The following is a 22,067-nucleotide window of genomic DNA, read 5'->3' as shown; positions in this document are numbered from 1 at the left end:
ATTTGAAAATCTTACTTCGCGGAGATCTTGAGACAAATCCCGGCCGCTCTATTGAAGAACTGCTGCATCTTATTTTGAGACACAGACACAAATGAATTCTGAGGATTCTTAGTTTGAACAGAAACTTTATAATGTGGCGGCGACATGCGCGAGACTGGAAGGTCTCAACATCACTATTTGCAACCTGGCACACACAACTAAACAAGAAAATTGTTGAATTAGAGGACAGGGCTAGGAGGAACAACATTATTGTGTGCGGAGTCCCGGAGAGTCTCTATGAAACAAAATGAATTGAAAAATCAGTTGTGAAGGGTATCTTTTCTGATCACTTCGGTGTGGAAATGACGTCGATAGAAAAAATTCACCGGCTGAGGCAAGAGGAAAGGGACCGAGAGAGACCTGTTATTTTGAAGCTTTATAACCACAAACAAAAAGAAGAGGTTTTTCAGCACCGTATGAAACTGAAAGGAACAAACATAAGCATTTCGCATGATTGCTTGTCTGAAAAGCAACGAAGAAAAACAAATCACCGCCCAAGCACTCTGCACAAATGGCTAACCAGCGAAGTTGAAACGTGCGGCCCCGGTGTTTATCACTGGGTTAATCCCGATGGCTCATTAAAATCTTTCTCAATTATTGGTTACGTCTTTGGGTTTCTTAATGAGGTTGCACACACGTTCGGCTGCGACGGAGAAAATGACGTCACTGACGGTATGCCCGCAGTCCGCCGTTGTCGCTTGCGTTCGATGTCTCGAGTTTGCTCGGTGGCGTGGTTAGTAGCATCCGCCCGCCCATTGCCGCTTGCGATTCTTCAAAATTATATTGCTTCAAAATTAAATCTGTCCGTGACGTAAGGGAATGAATGGCTCATAGCCCCTTCAGCGATGCCTCATACCTCCGTAAACGCGGCCACCCCATTACGACGACAGAAGAGAAGGGAAATTCTACGCTGAAATAATGAGCGTCAACGGAGCCAGCTGTGGAAGAACACGATGACGCTCGAGCTATTGCTGATGATGATAGTTTCTGCGCACATCGGACGGACGGATTTTGGTTTCGCCTAGCCATATACATCTTTGCTGTAAAAGGAAAGAACTGTGTCGCTCTACGAAACCAGACCTAAGGGCTGTCGCGAAGGTGTGGCTTGTTAATGACAGCCTTTTATCAACGAAAGAGCTCACGCATTTGACCTGTGCGCTCATGCTAGTGTACAAGCGCCTAAATATTCAGTTTCTGCGCCTCGCGGCAATGTACGCGTATGACATAAAAAGCCACAGGAAATAAGGCTTATGAATGTTAACGCACGAAGCATTGTAACAAGCATGAACAAATTTAACTTATGGCTTTGTTATATAATGGAATAAGGGAAGTTTGGTTGCACATTGACATTCAGAACGTTGAGGTATTTGCCAGGTGCTATAACTTTACTCGCAAAGACAGGACGAGTAGGTGTGGTGGAGTTGCCGTATTGACTAAAAAAAACGTTGAAATATGAATCGCTCCCGGACATCGATGATCATGTAAGTGTTTAGTGCAGGTTATTTGTCGGTGAAACTATACCACTTATTGGCGTAGTATATACAGCACCAATACATTCACTGGATTTTTATAGAATATTTATGCTCATTTGTGTGCAATCACAAATATACGAAGCAGAATAGTACTTATGGGCGATTTCAATTTACCGGGTGTTGATTGGCATAGCCGAATTCCAGGTTTCTTAAATTGCTGCCACGTGGACTTAACGCTAGAAATATTGGTAAACCGCAGCCTTGAGGAAAAGTGGTGAATTGCCGAACACGAATACAGGGCCATTGCCAGTCCATTCTAGCCTTAATATTTTTGTATGATAATACTTTCAGCCATGGTGTCACTTTTGAAGATGGGATTGCAGACCATAAATTTGTAGTAGCTGTGCTTAGTGCGACGAAAGAAAAATTAACTAAAGCCCGAACAGCCTACGGGTGCGATTTTCAACGAGCTGATGAGACGTCAAATCTGGATATTCTGGAAGTTGGTTTCGGCTTGCTTCCACAGGTAAAAGATGTTAACAAATTGTGGGAGTACTTTAGGTCCCTAGTATCAGACTGTTTATCTCACTTTGTTCATATGAAAGTAAAGCGAATAGAAAGGGCCAACCAGTGAGCAACCCGCAATATTATTCATTCATATTGTTACGCGAACGAAGGATTAAGCACTGGAGATTATTCACAAAGTATATTTACAAGAGAGAACTGCAGCGCTGGCAGTTCGTATTCTTCGTCGGGGCGACCGCGCGACTCTTCCACAAGAAAGACATAATATTCATGTATCATAATCCCCGGCGGCAGAAGCACCGTCCCGGTCCGTCTAAATATCGGTGGTAACAAGAAAGTAATACGGCTTGAGGCGTTCGACATGCATAACGTCAGTGAAATTCGGGGCAGATGAGGCACTGGTACTGACTGGGGCGATTTCATAAGTAACTGGAGCCACGGCACGTAGCACTCTATATAGTACCGAGACTGGAGTTTTTCTGACAGGCCAACGTGACGAGTCAGGGACCGCATGAGGACCTGAGATTCAGGCGAAAAGTGGACCTCTCTGTGTTGACGATCGTTCAAATGCCGTTGGTTCTCTCGGAAGGTCAGGAGGCGAGCGCGGGCAATTGCGCGTGCTTGGGCTGCCCTGGTGATGGCGTCAAGTGCATATTCGCTGGTCTCTGCAGCGGTGGATGGAAGGGATGTGTCCAGTGGCAATGTGTGTTCACGGCCGAACAACAAAAAGAACGGGGAATAACCGGCAGTGTCGTGATGCGAAGAATTGTAGGAAAATCAGACATAGGGTAGGACAAGGTCCCAATGAGTATGGTCGGACGAGACATACCTTGCAAGCATGTCTGTCAGGGTTCGATTCAGACGCTCCGTGAGACCATTAATCTGTGGATGGCAAGATGTAGTCAGCTTGCGCCTGGTTGAGCAGGACTGCAGGATGTCAGCTATGACTTTAGAAAGGAATGTCCGACAACGGTCAGTGAGCAGTTGGTGTGGAGCTCCATGCTGCAGAATCATGTCGCGTAAAGGAAAATCGGTGACATCTGTGGCGCAGCGCGTGGCGTAATCTGTCGCCACAGCGACCCACCTGTTGCCAGACGGTGATAGAAGGACAGGGCCAAGTAAGTCCCAGCCAACGCGAAAGAACGGCTTCAAAGGAATGTCCAGCGGTTGGAGGCACCTGGCAGGGAGCGTCAAATGTGTTCGTCGGCGCTGACATTTCTCACAGGCCGCAACGTATTTCCGGACAGAGTGGGTAAGGCCTGGCCAGAAGCAGCGTCGGCGAATCTGTTCGTAGCTGCGGCAGACGCCGAGGTGACCTGCAATTTTTAAGTCGTGGAGTTCTTGGAGAACAGCTGACCGGTGTTGCTTAGGGCGTTAGTTGTGGCGGTTTAATACACAATCCCGGAGAAAAAGTGAGTGAAGGGACATATCAGTAGGCGAAGATTCCAAGCGATCAATGATGGCGCGCAAGGTGGCATCACTGCGTTGCTCGTCGGCGACGTGTAACAGCTGTGAAACGGAGAAAACGCAAGCGCCGGCATCGGTGTCAGGGTCTGCGGGTGTTTCGTCCACTGGATAGCGTGATAAACAGTCTTGATGTAGGTGGCCCGACTTGTACAGCATACTGCATAGGAATATTCTTGCAGTCGCAGAGCCCAGTGACCAAGCCGGCTGGTAGGATCCTTGAGTGAGGAAAGTCAGCAGAGCTCGTGGTGGTCCGTGATTGCAGAGAAGTGCGAGCCATACAAGTACGGGTGGAATGTGGAAACCGCCCAGATGAGAGCCAGGTATTCACTACCTGTAATCGAATAGTTGCGCTCCGCTGCTGTGAGGAGGCGGCTGGCGTAGGCGATAACACGACCTTGACCCTGTTGGCGTAGGGCTAAAGCGGCTCCGATACCGTGACCACTGGCAACGGCACGGACCTCTGTAGGAGAGGACGGGTCAAAGTGGGCCAGTATAGGTCGCGTGGTGAGAATGTTGGTCAGGTGTGCAAACGCGGCAGCTTGAGCGGGACCCCCGTAAACGGCCGGTCCTTCTTCAGAAGATCTGTAAGTGATCGGGCAATCGCTGCGAAGTCTTTAACGAACCGTCGGAAGTAGAAGCAGAGTCCTACAAAACTTCGGACGTCTTTGATAGACAGAGGTACAGGAAAAGACCTGAGAGCACGAATTTTCTCCTGGTCTGGTTGATACCGGAAGCGTCGACGAAGTGGCCCAGCACTGTAATCTGCCGACGACCAAAGTGACAGTTAGATTAATTTAGTTCGAGCCCAGCCTCGCAGAGGACTTGTACAGCTGATAAGCGCTCAAGGTGGGTCTGAAATGTAGGCGAAAATACAAGAACGTCATCTAGGTAGCACATGAATGTTGACCATTTGAACCCTTGAAGCAAGATTCCATCATACGTTCGAACGTTGCTGGGGCATTGCATAGACCGAATAGCTTAACTTTGAATTGATATAGACCTACAGGGGTGACGAACGTGGTCTTCTCTTGGCCCTTTTCATCTACAGAAATTTGTGAATAACCAGACCCAAGGTCTATTGATAAAAAGTAATTGGCACCGTGGAGACAATCGAGGGCGACGTGAATGCGAGGCAGGGGGTAGACGTCTTTTTTCGTAATTCGGTTTCGATGACGATAATCTACGCAGAAACGCCATGTGCCCTCCCCCTTTTAAACAAGCACAACGGGCAACGCCCAATTGGGCTCGACGAGGGTTCCACAATATCTTTGGCAAGCATCTTGTTCACTTAATCTTGAATAACCTTGGGCTCTGAAACAGAAACTTGATATGACCGGCGATGAATAAGAGTGGCATCACCAGTATTTATGTCATGCTTAACAATTGAAGTCTGGCCCAATTGTCGATTGTTGAGTTCGAAGATGTCGTGGTAGGAAACCAAAGGGTGACACAGAGCTGCTGCTTGTTCAGGCAATAGGTCCGCATAAATCATGCGACTAAATGATGCGTCAGGGCAAATATCATGCTGTGGACATGGTGAAGAATCGGAGCAGACGTTTACTTAAAACTTCGTGACGTGGTCATCTCATAAGCGTTGCAACCAACATGCCTTGGGGTAGAACTTGTTTTGTCTGGGCAAAATTGACGATGGGGAGGCATGTCCGGTTATTGGCGACGCTTACGACGTAGTGCACATAGTGATATTCCGCACCAAAATGACATCAGGAACAGGTGTGGCGACGTAATCACTATCGGGCACAGGGAAAGGTGATAGCAAATCGACGGAAGTCAAGGCTTTAGGCGGCAGCCGGACAAAGGCGGTCGTACTACAGTAGTTCGGCAGTTCGGCACAAATATGGGCGAGTAGAGGAAGTTCAAGGGAAAGGGTACCGACAGAACAGTCGATCAAAGCTGAATGCGCCGTAAGAAGGTCGAGGCCGAGGATTAGGTCACGGGGACAATTGGTCAGCACTGTAAAAAGAACTGGAACGTGGTGGTCGGCGATAGTTATACGGGAAGTACACATTCCAGTGACGGCAACAGTGCAGCCAATGGCGACGCGTACGGCTCGTGTTGTAGCAGGCGTGAGAACATTCTTCAGTCGACGCCGGATGTTATAACTCATTATGGACACCTGGGCTCCAGTATCTATTAGCGCCGTCAAAGGGACACAGTCGACGTGAACATCAAGTAAGTTCTGGTTCATTGGGAGCGTCAATGGCGGATTTCGACACGACGAAGATAATGAAGCACTACCCCCAGGAGCTGCATGGTCTATATTTCCTTCCGGGAGGGTTCATAATTGGTCGGTGACGAATAGTGGCGTGGCTGGGGCGACGGGGACCGACGGCGCTGAGGTGACGGCGAAGGAGCGGGACAGCTATCATCGACGGATACGTCAGAGGCACGAGGCATGCCGCGAGGCGAGTAGCGGTGAGGAGACGGGGAAAAGTAGCTCGAATACGGGGACGTCCAGGAGGTGCGTCAGTGGCAGCAACGGAGGCAAATTGGCTTGTCGTCCGGAGTTTCCCTACTTCATTTCCATTTTACATTTTTATTTACCCTAAAGGCCCATCGGGCATTACATAGGGGGGGGGGGGGAGACATTTTTATTACAATGAACACTAAAAGTTACATGCACACAACAAAGAATATAGCGGTCCTAATAACACTTGCATAAACGCTCTTGCATAATGAAGTATACATAAAAATCGTCCACAAAGGTGGGAATATGCAAATGAAAAAAAAGAAAAATATTTACAGAAAGCTGTTGCATAAATAACTATATGGACAATTCGTCCACTAAGGTGGGAATATGCAAACAAAAAAGAAATATATTTACAGAAAGCAGTACAGCAATTTCAACATGCAGATACTGAAGCGTGGGATGATTTATTTGATACATGATGACATAATAACTGAAAAACATCGTAATGAAAGTTAGAAGACATGCTATTCGCACGTGTCAAAACTACCAAACATCTTTGTGGTTATGCCAATGGATTTCGGTAAGCGATAAGAATTGATTTAGTGCTCCTGAAAATTTATCAGCATTTGCTTCTTCAGCTACTGATCTCGGCAACTGATTTCACTCCTGGATTGCCAATTGCAGAAATGAAAAACGAAGTAGGTCGGTGCGGGCGAATGGTTGACGAACTTTAAGAGAGTGGTCTAAACGTGGAAACGTTGCAACTGGTGTCGTTATTATTGTGGTAGTGAAAGGTGTAGGGTTGTGATATACCTTATGAAAGAATATTAAACGAAACGCCTTCGTGTTCTTGCTAGTGTTGCAAGGTCAAGGCTGTCTTTGATTTTAGATACACTTGAAAAGGAAGAGTAATCCAACACGATGAACCTAGCAGCTTTGTTTTGTAATGATTCTAGGCTCTTCGTGAGGTATGCTTGATGAGGGTTCCAAATAAGTGAACAATACTAAAGTTTGGATCGAACTATTCAGTTGTAGACTAGAAGTTTTGTGTCCTTATTTGCTTCGCGAAGTGGGCGTCGTAGAAAGCCAGGAGTCCGGTTTGATTTTTCAAATAGCCAGTCAATATGTGTGCTCCAGGTCAGATTAAAATTTGAATGAACACCTAAATACTTAAATGACTCAACTGGTTCAATTGCCTCATTATTTATTGTATCAGTGTGTGACACAAAGTTATTACAAGTAGTAAACCGCATTAGTTTTCTTTTCTTAGTATTATTATTCATCTGCTAATGATGGCACCACTCACTTAATTTCCGCAAGTCATCAAATTCTTCGCAATTGCTACGGTCAGTAACAACATGATAAATAACGCAATCGTCAGCAAATTGACAAATTTTTGAATTAATACCAATGTGAATGTCGTTAATAAAAATTATGAACAACGTTGGCCCCTGGTGTATACACCAGACGTGACAGGCTCGAAGTCTGACACAACGTTTTCAACCACTACCGCTTGGTGCCTATCACATAAATACTCTTGAACCCAGTCGATCACTTTATTTGACTCTGTAGGGTTGCTGTGTTGCGGTATCTGGGAGGGGAATACAGATCGCTGCGAGGTGCAGCTGTCGGTACCGGTTTGGCGTCAGGTCGGGAGACAGAGCAGGCAGCAGGAAAACCGAGGTTGGCAAATTGTTGAATGAATGGGAGAGATCGCTGGGGCTGGTTGGTCAATGGTGGGGTCAAGTGGGCGTGGATGGAACGGGGCAAGACTTGTAGCCTCGAGCTCGCGGCGAACAATACGTGTGACGTTCTCATTGGAGGGGGAGTGAAGTGGTAAGGCCGACGCAGGACAACGTTGCAGCCGTGCTAGGGAGCCGGGAGAACTGTGGAATGACGCGTTGTCTTTTGGCCAGCTCAAAGCGGCTGCATTCCTTGACAATGACGTCAATGCTGGAAACATTGTTGAAGATGAACAAGTTGAACGCATCGTCCACGATCCCTTTGAGAACGTGGCCTACTTTGTCAACCTCGGCCATTTTCTCGTCGACTTTCCGGCAAAGACCGCGCACGTCTTGTATGTTCGAGACATACAATTCAGTAGCAGACTGAACTCGGGTAACAAACTCTGTTCTTGTTGCAGCGAGCTGCCGATCGGTCGGATTTCCAAAGAGTTCGCTGAGCTTCTCCTTGAAAGCATCCCAACTAGAGATCTCGTCCTCGTGTGTCCGGAACCAGACACGAGGTGTCCCGCCGAAGTAGGATAGTACATTCACTAGCATGATGCAGCGGTTGTTTCGGCTAACACGCTCATACAAGCTGAGCCCGTCCTCAACGTCGACATTATCTTGGTCGGAGAATGTGCCAGGATCGCGGGGATTAGTAACAGCGACGTACGTTGTTGTCGGGGTCGCAGGAGTAGAAGCAGGCGAGGTGTCACTGGGAGTCATGGCGGAAAGCAGGACGGTGCGGCCGCTGCGGAGCTCCATGGCGAGGACGGGGAACGGCACTCTTCACCAAAATGTTACGATGACGAAGGATTAAGCACCTGAGACTATTTACAAAGTATATTTACCAGGGACAACTGCAGCGCTGGGCAGTGTAGCCGACAGATCGAGAGCAAGAAGCAGTTCGTCTGTTTCGTCGGGGCGCCCGCGCGGATTGTCCACAAGAAACACGCAATATGCATGTATCAATATTATACATTTGTTGCGACGTGCACGAAAGAAAGGTTTCGAAGATAGATGCAACAATTTCATGGCTTGGCACGCAGATACGAAGAGAGCTGAAAGATGCCTGAACTCGTTTCTTTTCGACTACGCTGACCGATTACTTGTTACAAAAAAGAAAAACTATGGGGTTTTACGTGCCAAAACCACGATCTGATTATGAGGCACGCCGTAGTAGGGGACTCCGGAAATTTGGACTACCTGGGGTTACTTAACGTGCACCTAAATCCAAGTACACGGGTGTTTTTGCATTTCGCCCCCATCGATATGCGGCCGCCGTGTCCGGGATTCTATCCGCGTCCTCGTGCTCAGCAGCCTAACACCATAGCCACTGAGCCACCACGGTGGGTTGATTACATGTTTCACAACCCGAAAAAATTTTGAGATACTTATCTTCTTCACAGCGAATGATACATTGTGGTAGAGTCCATGCAACCGTTTGCTGTGAACTGGTAAGAATGACTGAGGACATTAACTACTTTGTTATGGTATTTTTCTCTAAGAAAGAATATACGGTGGAAGAAGCTGAGGTAAACTAGGAACGTACTAGTGAGGTCATTATTTCTAGAGAAGCAATCGTAGTACTACTTCTATACCTAGGTGTAAGGAAAAGTTCTGTTCCTCATAATATATCGAATGCGTTTCTTAAACATTACTGTGAATGGCTTTCTAATTTTTAGTTGAAATGTTCACTGCTTCTCTCGAAATGTCGAAATGGGTGCCTTACCGGATGACTGGTTAGTTGCCCGCGTGATTCCGATTTTAAAAGCTGTAGACAAGCTCAGAGTAGGCAATTGCCATCCCATCTCGATAACATGCGCCGTATTCAAACTACTTGAACATACCAGTAACAAATATCTGGTCCAGTATGCAGAAGGCAACTTATACGATCCTAAGCAAGACGGTTCCCGCAGGCTTTTGTAACCCATTACGCAACTCTTTGAGAGAATTCAGTATTTCGCGGATACTATAAACCAGTAAGCGCAAGTTGACGTTATTGCTCAGGATTTCTCTAGAGCTTTTGATATAGTCTGCCACGTAAAATTTATTAAAAAACTTAAAACGTATGGTATAAGTCCCATGATAATAAAATAGATTGAGGCGTTCTTGTGTAACAGGCAGCAGTTTGTGGAAATAGCCAATGAGTATTCAGCTTCTTTGCCCGTAGCCTCTGGGGTGCCCCAAGTATCCTCAATAGGACCCCTGCTATTGTTGCTTTACATCAACGATATTGCTAAAGAGGTCGACCCACAGATTGAGGTTCGCCTGTTCGCGGATGACTGTCTGTTATTTTGTTGAGTGTGGAGCGTCCACGACCAATTTGTGCTAAATGATTCCCTAAACATAATTTCTATTTGGTGTGCAGCGTACGACGTGGAAACTAACTTCGATAAATTGGTCTGCATGAGTGTTACAGCAAAAAAATCACCATTGCAATTTATTTACAAAATTGGACGTAAGGAAATTGGACGAACAATAAAGATCAAATATCTGGGTGTTACCATCACACATAACTTTAGTTCGAACGAACATATTGCAAATATTTGTGGACCGGCACAGCGAAAGCTGGGAATGCTGCAACGGAAATTAAAACAAGCGTATCTTGACGTAAAGCGGAAGGCTTACACTGGTGCTGTTCTACCTACCCGGGAGTACGCGAGTATAGCGTGGGACCCGTACGGACTAACTCTAGTAAATCAGAGCGAGCGAGTACAGCGTCTTGCTGTGTGCTTTATTTTTTCTAAATACGACAGGGCTGAATCTGTTATGCATTGATGGATAAGGCAAACCTTTGAAATATAGCTTTACGCAGCAATATAGCCAGGTTAAATTTTTTTATCAACTGTACAATGGCGTGTTGTACATGCCATTGCCATTGGCCTCGGGGGCACAGACGGGGTTTTGCAGAGCTTGGGTAATTGCCTCTCAGGCTGAGGGAGAGTTCCGGCGATCAGGCCTGCCGAGCATAGATAAGGGCAAATAAAGATAAGTGGCTGTGCTTGTGACAGGTAAAGCAGCGTTACCAGCCTCGTTCAGGTAAGCCACATGCGTAGGAGTCTCCCTTCTCAGTCTCAGCATGTGCAGCCTGGTCGCAAACGCCGCATACATAAAGGCAGGCTTTGTTGCTGAAAAAATCGTACCTCTGCTCCCTCCGACACCAGGACTAGCCACCCACGTCCCCTCGTAACTCCCACATCGTGTTGCACGTAAAGTGGGACTCAGTGCGCTGGTGTTGCCATATACCAAAACGACAACGAAATGTACCGGCGTGTCGGTTTACATACCTTCATACATACGACCAGACGCCGTCTTTTCACGTCATGCCATCATTGACACGGATGCTTGCATGGGCACCGGGAAGTACTAAATAATAGGAGCGCTTTTCGGAGCTGTGTACTAAGCCACCCTACGCTAATCACAAGGTCAAAACATCTTTTGCACTGATGCTGCCTAAATAAAATTTTCTCACAACTGTGTCATTCCTTGTCACGATAAGTAGAAGAATAAGTACATGTTGCTTATTGTGAGTGGGGACGTTAGAGCAGATATAAACAAACCTCGAAACTATTGGAGAATTGGATTCATGTGCAAAACCTATGGTATGCGTCTAATTCAGCCTGAAAGAAAAAAAAATGGCGTTTTACGTGCCAAAACCACGATCTTATTATCAGGCACGCCGTAGTGGGGGACTCCGGAATAAGTTGGACCACCTGGGGTTCGTTATCGTGCACCTAAATCTAAGTACAGGGGCGTTTTGCATTTCGCCCCCATCGAAATGCAGCCGCCGTGGCCAGGATTCGATCCCGCGACCTCGTGCTTAGCGGCCCAACACCATAGCCACTAAGCAACCGCGGTGGGTCTGAAAGAGAACACCTTGATTTTCTACGAAGGTCATGATTTGGGGTTGCATAGACCCGGTCTTTGCCACGGGTGTTGAGAGTATAAATGTATGCAGGTATCTTTCGTACATCTCTTTACTTACTCACGCCATAGCAATTCTGCCAACTTTTGCCGAGCCCCCTTCAGCATCTACGCAGTCAACTATCTTTGTTTATGGCTGATTATAATCTTCGCGCCTGACCAACCTATGTAAGATGCACACCAAGAACGGGACCTGATGAACTGCTTTCATTTAAAGCATATCTGCAAGCTAGATCTCAAATAGCAGACACGAAAGATGTTATGATGATAGTTCACCAGCAACGTTCATTAACATTAAAACTGCCTTGTATCTGTTTCTATTGCAAATATTCACACGTGCACATTGGTTATGTTATTGCGGAGACCGCATTTCACCGGCTAACCACTGTTACAAACTAATCAATCGACACAGCACGCGTCTTCGTGTACCAGATTTTTTTCGAACGTTGTTGCCAGTTCTACAGCGAAATAATATTTGTATCAGATCGCATGTGGGAAGCACATGGCGGTGGACATTCTGCAACTTACGCGAGCACCAGCGACTAGGCTCGAACGTAGCACGAGTCATGTTTAAATGGCCGACGCCTTTGATGCGTAGATTAGATTTCGGCGATCGATGACGGTCCGCGGACGCCATTTCTGGATTCTCTGGCGGCTCGCCGGGCGACCTAACGGCAATCACTCAAGTTTTCTTGCTGTTGTTGCAGTGACTTGAAGAGTTCGTCGCCTAGCTCACGTCCAAGTTTTCTCCCCAGCGCTATCAATGCTGGCTGTCTCGGAATCACCAAATTTTCCCGCTTTTCAAGATGATCCCATTCTTTGGGTTCAAATAGCCGCATCTTGGGTGGTTGCTTTGCCTGGCCAAACGGCAAAAAAATTGGTTGCAGGGGGACTAGGTGCCGAAGTTGCGCAGGATAATTACGAAGGCAATGCGTAATGATCTTGGGCATAATGGAGTGTATCTTTCATAGATAATTTTGGACAACTCCTTTCTGTCTGCGGTGAGTCCAAGGAGCACTATGTTTCGGAAAAACCCAAGGCATAGCTCGTAGCTATACCTTCCGCTGGACAGGCTTCAAGAGATGAGCTCGCAGACTGCCCGGTTACAACACCCGAGCGTAAGCTATTTTTACCGCTACATGTCTCTTACTTTGCGAGCATATCTGAAAGCACACCTTAATTGCCGGAACTTGAGGTCTATGCTCATTCAAAATGACTGGACGTACTACATCCGCGCTCACCATCGCCTCAACACCTCTACGCTCACCAGGTGTTACGCCACCGGCTTAACCCCAAACAAATAGAAAACACAGGTAAAAATGTTGCTTCCATTTTGGCGCTGCCGCCTACAACGATCCAGCTGCTGCGACTATTTAGCGAATTCTCTGACTCTCCCTCCGGCAGCTGTCATTCTCCAGATTTTCCGATACAGTCTAACATCGCCACACTTATGCCAGACCGAGTCCCAAGAAAGCGTGAACTCGGAGACTGCGCCTAGTAAAATACGAGCGAAGGTGCCCTTTCTCAGTAGATAATTGAAAACAGCCCAGGTCCAGCGAGCTCGGCAACGTGTCGTCGAGCACAGACGATTCGCGCACACAGGAAGGCCGTGCCAACGCTGTTAGAGCAGAAGTTACGTCTCGCCCCAGCACAGAAGTCGTCTCCTCGGCGTGGCGTCAACAGCGAAGAGCCGGTGCCATGCTACGAATCTTTAAAACTGCGGCTGATAGCCGCACTTGGCACAGTGGAAAGCCTTATTACTGCCTCTGTTTGGTGGGGTCGCATTGGGCATGCTCCTGCAGTCAGTCGTTGTCTTAGATATACTCAAAAGGCACTGAAACATCGCGCTGAAACGGACTTGACAAGAAACATGAAGCAGATGCAAAAGTGTATTCTAAATTAGAAAGAAAGGTTCACGTCATGTCAATTTTATTATTGCGTTTGCTCTGCGTATTACTTGTAGTTACTTTATATGCTATTTTAACACGTGTCTTTAGGAGTGTTATCAGCTCGCCGCACCAGACGTATTTGCTGCGACCTATTTTCTAAAATCAAGTCGCATTGCGCTACCTGATTATTTCCTAGCCGAATTGTGCCTAAGTATGAAACGAAAAAAAAATTCTTGGGATTTACGCGGCAACACCAATTTTGAGACACCCCGTAGTGTGAAACTCCGGATTAGTTTTCACCACTTGGGGCTCTTTAGAGTGCTCCCAATGCCCGGTATACGGGGGTTATTGCATTAAGCCACCCTCGGAATTCCGCAGTCGTGGCGAGGAAATTATGCTGCGACATCGTGCTTCGCAGCGCAACACCTTAACCACTAAGCCATCACTGTGTGTATAACGAACACTCCCTAATGAAATGAGTAGAATGTTATAAAATGCATAAAATATGAATTTTACTGACCTGTGATTCTGACCAAACTCCTGTGTATATCTGCAACGAAGGAAGCAATACAGTTATATCAGTCGTACATCTTATACTCAACACATGCTTAATACAGGAACGTACGTTAAGTTTTTAATGATAATAAGTTTATTTGCCATCAAACATATTAGATGGGAGTACGGAGGGAAAAAAAGCTGCTCAGATGGAGCTCGGCCAGCCCACAGCCCCTGGTTTGTTTATTTTGGCAGAAGCAGCATATCAACGCATAAGACTATACACAAAATTGGCACAGTAAGTGAAATGTAACAAACAGGGTAATGATGGTGTCCTGAACAAAAACAGATTGTAATAACAATACAAACCACGGAACAACATAAAATCACAGCGAAAGTAAGTGTGCAAAATTAAGCACTGTACATAATGTGGAGATTCCGATAAGAACAAGAAAATGAATCAAAACCATCTAATTCGCCGTTTCCTCCATTTGAATGTTAATTATTGTGTCCGATGGGGTACACGAAAAAAAACACAATTCAGTTTTTTTGCTGCTTTCAATAGTTTTATAGCCATGATCAGCCTATTTTATGTCCACTGCTGAACCAAGGATTCTTGTAACGATATTTGCTAACATTTGTATAGCGTTATTATTTATTTTGACAACTTGGGCTTTCGCTAAGCCTCGCCAACCATTTTTCTTTTGGGTTGACTTCACTGGGATCTAGCCACAAGGATGCTCTTCTTGGAGTTTACAATTTTATTAGAGACACAAAAGGAGTAACTTGCTGAGTTTGTAAAATGATCAATTATTCCTATTATTTCACTTTATGTTAAATAATTTTAATCTCCCGTAGTGGGTACCAGCCAGTATTCGGAGGCAAGACAAACGTCCGTAAGCTGCAGGGTATGCCTACAATATTATTTCATTACATCGCACTTCTAATAACGTCATCGACTGCACTTGACTTGTGATGGCACTTAATACGTGACTCTAATAGATCCTGTGTTGTCTCTTACGTATTGCGCAACCGCATGGATAAGCCCATTAGCAATCATCAATAGTGACTTTCTCTCTCATAGTCATCCATTTTGCGTCAGAGTCTTGGTGAGGAACACAACACTGAGGATGCACTGGCTGAAAAAGTTCCTGCTCCCATAACGCCACCGCCGAGTGTCGTGTGTTCACTGCTGTTCCTAGCAACCAGAAATGCTTTTCAAGAGAAGACAGCCTCCGAAGCAGTCGGACCACTTTTTGACACAGATTTCCGCTTGGCTATGCTACACTCCACACAGCAACATGTAAGGAAGTGAAGTTCACTCGATCCAGATGGAGTGACATGCGAGATACTCGGCTACCTAGGACCCCGGCCTTAGTTGATTGCAGACAATTGCATATGAATGGCATCGTCTAAATTAAGCTGGAAACGTGAATAAATCACGGTGGATTCAAAGACCAAGCAGTGCCAGTTCAAAACCCAGTTAAGGCTGGTACTGGCTGTCTTCGTTTCGGCCAGTGAGCTCGGCAAACAGCGTTACGTGAAACAATGGGGGAAATTGTAATATACGAAAGGCTGCAGTGTCAACTGTACATTGTTTATACTTATATTCCTTTGTCCACGTCTGTCTTGCTGTAGCTACGATGAAGCTACCACGTTGTAAGATTCTCTTTCTCTTTAACATCGCAGTAATGTGATGATCAAGAGAAACATGTGCACTCTATCGGCTAGTTCAAGCATAGAGTGTCTGAATAATTTTTTGATACTTTTTAACGCAATATGTACCGCATCTAAACTGTTACACTAATGTCTTCCTAATTGGACCCTTGTGGTTGAAATCCATCGATGGGCGTCGGGCTCGAAAGCAGATCCTACATTAAGGTAGCACACTTTGTGATAAAAACCGGCATCTCCCGGCCAAGAAATCCGCAGTCATAAGTGGTATTCGGCACCTAAACAGTATTGAGAAGAAAGTTGTGCTTGCACATTGGGTAAAAAAAAAAAAAGCCAGGCAGCTTCACTGACTTAACGTCTCGAAGACTGTTGAAACAGCGGAGCTGGTGCCTTCAACTTGGCTTTTACTTCCCGATGAGTCTCTTAAAACCGTTGCCGCAACGCCGCCTCCCTCACTCGAAACTCGGGGTCTTCGGATCATCGCCATGGTTTAGCCTCTGCTTCCCTTGCTCGGAACTCTGGGTCGGCACGTCGTCGTTGGGCCCATGCTCGAGCAGCTTCCCGTCGTCTTTCCTGCCGCGCCACTCCTTCTTCCGGAGACAGTTGCTTCTTCGTCCTCGCCATACTCGTCGCCGAACGTCGGAATGCTCTGCGCCAACAGCGTACGTGTTTATACTGCTGTGGTAAGAAATGTGGTAACCACACCTTGAACGTCTTATGATGCATCTTGGGTACCACGTGGAGAAGCAACTCTATATAAACTATGAATCCACATGCGGCACGTTTTCGTAGAATGATCCTATCAAACACAGTATATCTGCATGTAGTGAACGCCGCAACATTACCGCACAGTCTCAGAATGCTCGAAGCTTCTTGTTCAGCGTTGTCTAACCATGTGATAGCAAAAACGAAATAACTAACCGTACATATAACTTTACACGAAATCAGCGTTGTTCAGGTCGTTCTCATGGGAATGCGATTATCCACAGAGAAAGAAGGTTTTCAGATACGTGGAAGATTGGGATGCAATGCGCATGCTGTAGAACTCAATTCCCCAACACTAGAGCTACTACTCTCTTCGACAGGGCCTGTACTATCGTCCTAGTCAGCTGTGAGGTTTATTGTACCAAAATTACAATCCGTAAAATTATTGCAACTTCGCTCTTCCTACCTCTTCCTAGCTTTACTGACGCTATTGTGTTTAGAATATCTCTGGCTAGTGGCCAAAAATCTAATCTGGCGTTGAACGTGCACTAAGCTGCATATTCACGCACTATTTATAAAAGTCAAAGCAAGGCAACAAATTCAAGGAAAGATGACTGAAGGCTGTTTCGCGAATATTGTATTATCTTATAGTACGCGAATATTATTTCGCGTAATATAGCTAAAGGCTGAAGGAAATCCCTTGTAAGTGTCCCTTCAATAATGTCCAAGTGTCCCTCCCTCCTGTTGTCTTTTTTTGGGAACTTGTTGTATCTTATTACATGCCTATGATGGTGTAAGCCCGCTCCCTGTGTAGGTCTGCAGAAGACCTACAGTACTGATAAATTAATAAAAAAATAAAGCGTTAGCATTCTTAGGGTACTTCATGCACTTAGCGGGTGCAGATTGTCTATTGATGTCTCTAACCGCTCTGTTTTCCCGTCTACCTGGGTAACTGGGAAGTCCATGGTCAAATGAGTAGCACATGTGGTTGCTGTGCCGAAGGAACAGGGTTTCAAATTCACCGTCGGGTCAACTTCGGTCACTGAGTATGTGGCAATGTGTACAAATATGCCGCTCTTCAACGAACCTCATCACTCCAACATGGGTCACTGTCGATGTGGGACTGACTATGTACCTCTAATCAATGAAGCTATTTGATGCCGATTTGAAGCACGGGGTGTGGGACACTCGGTCTGTGCTTGTCTTCAACGAACCTCGTTGATGCCAATTTCAGTAACTGGGTATGTGCCAGGAGGTGTGTTCTGGGGTGGAATCGAATCCACGTCACACGGGTTTCTCAAGGAGAGCTACCCGGCGGTTTAGCAGGCAGCGCCGCTAATGCACTGAGTATGTGGTTTCTTTCAGTGAACGTCCTATATAGGGAGCCTACATGCAACGCCGCTGCATGTAGGCTCCCTAGTCCTATAGCGGTACGACTGCCACCTCCAGAGCTAGCGAAGAAGAAGAGGACTCACGTGCAGGGAGCGCTAGACCTTAGGGGCGGCGGTATCTACCGCTCCCGAGATGCCACCGGCACCATGGCTGGCCTGTCTAAATAAACCGTGGCCATGGCGGCTACCTCTTCACGCTGCCACCCACTAATTGGTGACCTGGACGACCGAGCTCGGCCATGTCAGCATCAGCGCACTGACTCTACCGAGGCGAGAGTGATGTGGCCTCACGCGCCACTTGCGTACTACAAGTTTCCGGGCTCCAGCTGCGTTCCTGGCCCCGCCTGCCACCTTCCGGCTTCCACTTCTATGAGGACTTAAGGGCAGGCATCGTTGCTCATTACGCCACCTCGATCTATCAGTGAAAACAGCCTTTCGCGATTTCAAATAGTTTACTTTTACGTTTTAGCGAGCACTGATACATTGGGTATGTCATCATCATCATCATCATCCTATATTTTATGTCCACTGCAGGACGAAGGCCTCTCCCTGCGATCTCCAATTACCCCTGTCTTGCGCTAGCGTATTCCAACTTGCGCCTGCAAATTTCCTAACTTCATCCCATCTGGTTTCCTGCCGACCTCGACTGCGCTTCCCTTCTCTTGGTATCCATTCTGTAACCCTAATGGTCCACCGGTTATCCATCCTACGCATTACATGGCCTGCCCAGCTTCATTTCTTCCGCTTAATGTCAACTGGAATATCGACTATCCCCATTTTCTCTCTGATCCACACCGCTATCTTCCTGTCTCTTAACGTTAGTCCTAAGATTTTTCGTTCCATCGCTCTTTGTGCGGTCCTTAACTTGTTCTCGAGCTTCTTTGTTGACCTCCAAGTTTCTGCCCCATATGTTAGCACCGGTAGAATGCAATGATTGTACACTTTTCTTTTCAACGACAGTGGTAAGCTCCCAGTCAGGATTTGGTAATGCCTGCCGTATGCACTCCAACCCAATTTTATTCTTCTGTAAATTTCTTTCTCGTGATCAGGGTCCCCTGTGAGTAATTTACCTAGATAAACGTACTCCTTTACAGACTCTAGAGGCTGACTGGCGATCCTGAGTTCTTGTTTCCTTGCCAGGCTATTGAACATTATCTGTGTCTTCTGCATATTCATCTTCAAGCCAATTATTACACTTTCTCGATTAAGGTCCTCAGTCATTTGTTGTAATTCGTCTCCATTGTTGCTAAATAGGAGAATGTCATCTGCAAACCGAAGGTTGCTGAGATATTCGCCGTTGATCCTCACTCCTAAGCCTTCCCAGTCTAAGAGCTTGAATACTTCTTCTAAGCATGCAGTGAATAGCATTGGAGAGATTGTATCTCCTTGCCTGACCCCTTTCTTGAAAGGTAACTTTCTACTTTTCCTGTGGAGAACCAAGGTAGCTGTGGAATCCTTGTAGATGTTTGCTAAGATATTCACGTATGCCTCCTGTACTCCTTGATTACGCAATGCCTCTATGACTACTAGTATCTCTACTGAATCAAATGCCTTTTCATAATCTATGAAAGCCATCTAGAGAGGTTGATTGTACTCCGCAGATTTCTCGATTACCTGATTTATGACATGGATATGATCCATCGTAGAATATCCCTTCCTGAAGCCAGCCTGTTCTGCTGGTTGGCTGAAGTGTTGCCCTGATTCTATTGGAAGTTATCTTGGTGAATATTTTATACAATACTGAAAGCAAGCTAATGGGTCTATAATTCTTCAGTTCTTTAACGTCTCCCTTCTTATGGATTATATAATGTTGGCGTTCTTCCAGCTCTCTCGCACACATGAAGTTGTGAGGCATTGTGTATAAAGGGCCGCAAGCTTTTCAAGCATAATATCTCCTCCATCTTTGATTAAATCTACTGTTATTCCATCTTCTCCAGCAGCTTTTCCCCTGTTCATGTCTTTCAAAGCCCTTCTAACTTCAGCGCTAGTTATAGAAGGAGCCTTTGTATCCGGTTCATCACTATTTTGAATGAAAGTAGCTTGGCTGTTTTGGGCACTGTACAGGTCAGTAATTATTCTTCCGCTGCTTTTACTATGTCATCGAAATTGCTGATGATATTACCATGCTTATCTTTCAGTGCATACATCTTGCTTTGTCCTATGCCAAGCTTTCTTCTTACTGATTTAATTCTGCGTCCATATTTTACGGCTTCCTCAATCTTTCCCACGTTTTAATTTCGAATATCCCTTACTTTTTTCTTGTTGATTAGTTTTGACAGTTCAGCGAATTCTATCTGTCTCTTGAGTTGGACATTTTCATCTTCTGTCGTTTCTTTATTAGGTATTTTGTTTCTTGGGAGAGCTTACCTACTGGTTGCTTTGGTGCCCTACCTCCCACTTCAATTGCTGCTTCTGAGATCAACTTAGTTACGGTTTCATTCATTACCTCTATGTTGTCTTTATCTTCCTTTTCTAAAGCTGCATATTTGTTTGCAAGCACCAGCCTGAACTGGTCTGCTGTTACCCTTACTGCCTCCAGGTTGGCCTATTCTTGACTAATTTCACTCTCTCTCTCTCTCTTGAAATTGAGAGAAATCCTAGACCTCACTAACGTATGGTCATTGCACTTTACCTTACCTAACACTTCTACATCCTGCACTATGCTGGGATCGCAGAGAGTATGAAATCTATTTCATTCCTTGTTTCTCCATTAGGGCTTTTCCAGGTCCACTTCCTGTTGCTGCGCTTCCTGAAGAAGGTATTCATTATTCGGAGCCTATTCCTTTCCGCGAATTCTACTAATATCTCTCCTCTTGCATTGCTAGAATCGATGCCGTAGTTGCCAACTGCTTGCCCACCAACCTGCTTTTTCCCCACTTTTGCATTGAAGTCGCCCATGTATAAAGTATACTGAGTTTGCACCTTTCTCATTGCTAGTTCGACATCTTCATAAAACTGTTCTATTTCTTCATCATCGTGACTAGAGGTTGGGGCATAGGCTTGTACTACCTTCATTTTGTACCTCCTATTCAGCTTTATTACGACGACTGCTACCCTCTCATTAATGCTGTAGAATTCATCAATGTTGCCCGCTATGTTGTTATGCACTAGAAATCCTACCCCGGATTCTTTATTATCTGGAAGACCTCTGTAGCAGAGGACGTGGCCGTTAGTCAACACTGTGTAAGCCTCACCAGTTCTTTTAACCTCACTAAGTTCAATAATATCCCAGGAAATGCCTGATAATTCTTGAAATAGTCCTGCTAAGCTAGCCTCACTCACATACCCACACATACCCAATCACTCACTAGGGTGAGTGATTGGGTATGTGCCACTGTTCAATTAACTTTTCGCCAACTGGGTCTCTGGGAAGAAGAAGAAGTCGAAGGGAGTGGATGCACCTCACGTCGGCTCCGTGTTCTTCACATGATTTCGCAGCGCAAATCATCAAGAATCACCCAAATTTTGGCACCAATCAACTAAGCTTCTCATCCGGAATCTGCGGATACCCGATTCGGAGGTGGGAGACCATTTTTGGAGATTTTACGGCTGAAACCCATGCCGTTGTTTTGCGCCGCCTCGGCGGCCGAGCTTGATTCAGGCCTCGGCTTTCCTGAGCCTAGGCGGCGACATGCTATCAAGAATGGAGATTGTTGACAGAAGCGACGACGATATTCGACAGGAAATGGAGGACGATAACGGCTGGAAAGTCGTTAGATATAAAAGACGGGCCAAGGAAGAAGCGAAACGTGCCATGCCTAGCGCTAGCCCTAGCCGACTTCCCAAGGCGAGCGGAGCCAAGTTCATCTCACAACTTAATAGTGCCAGGAAGATGCCTAAACTACCCATGGGAGACTACAAGATTGTGATCAGACCAAGAGGAGGGCTGCAGCTATCCCAGCTAAGCCTACTGCATCTAGGACAAGCCATCTATGAGGCGGCCGGGATTCGTTACGATGAACGGGAGGCGGATACCATTTGCCCCAACAATTTCCAGAACATTATAGTCGTCAGTACTCCGAATCAGGACCATGCGGACAAGTATCAGTGCATCAAGACAATCAAGTTCAACGGCAAGGAATATGAAGTTTGAGTCTACGAAACGGCCCCGGACGTTACAGCTAAAGGAGTCATCCGAAGTGTGCCTGTCGAAGTTTCCCCGAGAGTCATTACGGCAGCCATTATTACACCACGATATCGGACGGCGATCGCAGCCAAACGACTGGAAACACCACAACTGTGATAATTTTATTCGTGGGTTACAAGGTTCCCTCGTACGTGAATTACGGAGGAGTGCTCACGAGATGCTCGTTATAGAGGAAACAAGTGGA

At 46.1% G+C, this 22,067-nt stretch overlaps 1 long non-coding RNA gene across 1 annotated transcript in view; it reads right to left on the bottom strand.

The window, feature by feature from the left end:
• LOC119443918 (uncharacterized) overlaps positions 1-22,067 on the bottom strand; it is a 41,474-nt gene that overhangs the window by 2,026 nt on the left and 17,381 nt on the right. Inside the window, exon 4 of the long non-coding RNA XR_005190359.2 lies at positions 13,992-14,021. This is a non-coding gene — a long non-coding RNA (uncharacterized LOC119443918). The remainder of the gene's footprint in view (positions 1-13,991; positions 14,022-22,067) is intronic.

This window comes from Dermacentor silvarum, chromosome 3 (genome assembly GCF_013339745.2).
Source record: "Dermacentor silvarum isolate Dsil-2018 chromosome 3, BIME_Dsil_1.4, whole genome shotgun sequence".
Lineage (NCBI taxonomy): Eukaryota > Metazoa > Arthropoda > Arachnida > Ixodida > Ixodidae > Dermacentor > Dermacentor silvarum.
This window is presented reverse-complemented; position numbering and strand designations above follow the sequence as displayed.